Source organism: Acipenser ruthenus, chromosome 28 (genome assembly GCF_902713425.1).
Source record: "Acipenser ruthenus chromosome 28, fAciRut3.2 maternal haplotype, whole genome shotgun sequence".
Taxonomy (NCBI): Eukaryota; Metazoa; Chordata; class Actinopteri; order Acipenseriformes; family Acipenseridae; genus Acipenser; species Acipenser ruthenus.
In genome coordinates this window covers 15195070-15197939 of record NC_081216.1, presented here as the reverse complement: position 1 = coordinate 15197939, position 2870 = coordinate 15195070, and the positions used below count along the sequence as shown (strand labels likewise).

The 2870-nt window shown below is 37.6% G+C and overlaps 1 long non-coding RNA gene across 1 annotated transcript in view; it reads right to left on the bottom strand.

Annotated features, from left to right (window-relative positions):
* Positions 1 to 609: 609 nt before the first annotated feature.
* LOC131702008 (uncharacterized) overlaps positions 610 to 2870 on the bottom strand; it is a 3536-nt gene continuing 1275 nt past the window's right edge. The window contains exon 3 of the long non-coding RNA XR_009309239.1: positions 610 to 2381. This is a non-coding gene — a long non-coding RNA (uncharacterized LOC131702008). The remainder of the gene's footprint in view (positions 2382 to 2870) is intronic.

The window sequence follows — 2870 nt, the reverse complement described above, 5'->3', positions numbered from 1 at the left end:
ATGGGTGGTTCAGAATATGCATTTAATCTTTTGGTTTTGTATCTAAGCCCATGTGCTTGTCTCCGAGTATAAGTAACCCCATGGTTGAAGAGAAGTGTAAATGCAAGGCATGGGGGCTGACACATGAATAAATATGCTTTACTATACAACAGCATGGCAAGTTGTGACAGTGACATTGGTAAAAGACCATGTTAACTGGATTTGTTATTAGAGTTTTACTTTCTCTTCAGCTATTTCCAAAAAATAGTCCCCTTGTAAAATCTAATTAAAGTTTTGACTATAAAAGTATTTTTGCCACTTACACAGTCAAAATAAGACTGTTATTTAATTTTACAAATGTACCTTTAGCCACAATGTTGAACATTGAATTTTACATAGTTTATTTTAGTATTTCTAAATTTCTTTTGATACTATCAAAACTTAACCCAACCTGGGTGCTGTGCTCTCACATAAGAATTGTGACTTTTAAGGGGACACTTATCTACAATTTATTGGGGGTTGAAAAATGAGTGTGGGGTTCTGTGTCCCCCCCCCCCCCCCCCCCAGCTGCTCAATCTGTTCTTTATTATTTCCTCTCAGAACAGAATGATCATGCAAACCCCTCATAAATCTGCCCCATGCTGTTCAAGAGTAATGCTATAAACCTGATCGAGACCCGAGTCCCCAGCTATTAACCCAGGTTATCTTTCTATCTTTCTGGTGGGGTGTTCAAAAAAATCACCTGGTGAATAATTAAACAAAACAGTTTATGGAGGTTTTGTTTCTGGCACGAATGACTGATTTATTGGTTTGAGCTTAAAACCACCCATTTGCATCATACTAAATTGTGACAAAGCTTTTTACAAAAATGTTAAAATTACAACCTTGGCAGATCTTAATTTTGCTGGTTTCATAGTTAAAGAATAGTTAAAAATAGGAAAGTCTGAGACAGCCATTGCTTTTCCTTACCTTTCCCATGTTCTGAGAAGTTTGCTGAATTATTGAGTTTCATTGATGTTCTTCGTATGACCTGGTAAAGTGCTTTGAATGGTTTTGAAAAGCCCAGCAAATGACGTTGCTGGAACATCTAACTTCACTTGCCATTCACAATTCTTTGGCCCGTGAAATGTTGAAGTTTCTCTAAAAATCCCAAACAATCTGATTCTGTCAGTTAGTACAATGCGGGATGGACAGTAAATTAGATTGTATAACCATAGGGCTAGATTCTCCGGAAGCGCAGTCAAAGGATAAAAACATTATACAAATAAAAAAAATAGGAAAATGATAACACTAATTAAATTGATGCATCTACTTGAATAACCTGCATTTAATATTGCGGAGGCTCCACTTTTGAAAAACACAGAGGATTCAGTGACATTAAATGGACACTGCTGGAAATACACAAACCAGAATGAGGGTGTGCATGAGAAATGAAAGTTCTGGCAACTTCAATAAGTTGCTAGGGTATTCAAAATAGTGCAAACCACTGTCCCAGCTCATAAGAAACAAAGACAATAAAACTCAATATTTGAGCAATTTTACCCACAACTACAAAGAAAGTGATATGCAGATATGACCCAGGGTCCAGAGGTTGATGTAGTTAAGTACTGTATTCCAAATCACAGTTTAGATAGTTATATTCTTTATGAGGCTGGTGGCGTCAACTCCTTGTACTGTATGTAAGACCCGCCCAGCTGTAAAGCTGTGAACCCAACAGAAACAAAGGTGTATTATATTACTTGGTAAATAAACTTAAATATACATCCTCAAGTAAGAACATTCCAATAGAATAGTGTTTTATTAGAGAACAGAATGCCAGTGCTGCAGCTGCTTGGTGGCACAGTGGGTGAATGCTTTACAGTGGCTGTTAACCCCTGCATGTCTGGGTTCCAATATTATTTTGGTGAAATGAGTATGTCGATTATACGACAGGACTGCTGTCCACCCTCTGAGGGACTGGCCCCTTACAAAAGTTTACCACAATAAATTTTCCCATGCTTTTCACATGGTTATACTATGTATTAACTATACTTTAGCATGGTTTACCATGTTTTGTTCAATGTGCTTTACTGTACTCTGATTACATATAATGATTACCTATGCTTTAAAATGCTTTCATTGTGATCCATCACACTCTGCTATGCTTTTATTATAGGAAACTTTTAGAAGGGGTCCCTCCAGTCCAGGGCAGCCATTGAGACACTGTGGGGCATATCCACTGCTGGTGTATTTGTAAGTCTACCTCTCATTCCAGTCTGTTCCGTGTTTTCCTCCTCCCCAGCCTCCACCTCATTTTTAGCCTTGCCGGGGGAGGGGGGCGGGGGGGGGTTGGCAGTTGCCCTGCCTATCTCTCAATGCTGGTTCAGGTATGTCAGTCAATATGCAAGGTAGCACCAAGTTTGCTGAAAGGCAAGGCCAAGAGACAAAACCAAACAAGTTAAAATGCTGCAATACATGACTAGGTCAACAGTTTTTATTTAATAAAAATGTTGTTTTAAATCACAGTCCTGACTAAAATATATATTATTAATTCATCAGGGAAGAGTAAAATCACACATGAGAAACCTGTACTGCAAGGAAAGCAAATATCTGGCCTATATCTCGCCACAACACCTAAAGTACATTAAATATTTACAAAACAGTTAACAGAATTTTCAATTGGAGAAACAAAGCCTTAAGGCATATGCAACTATTTTAAATACAGTATAATGCTATGCTTGCTGTTTAGGTCAATTTGTATCCAATAATCAACTGGACTCCAATAATAAGCTGCAATGAGACCATTTAACCTATAGCACAAAGAAGCGGTCACATTCGATTGACCAATATGTACCGAGGAAGTAAAATAAATGAATAAATAAGAATGAAAAAATATTTCCATCGCATCACAG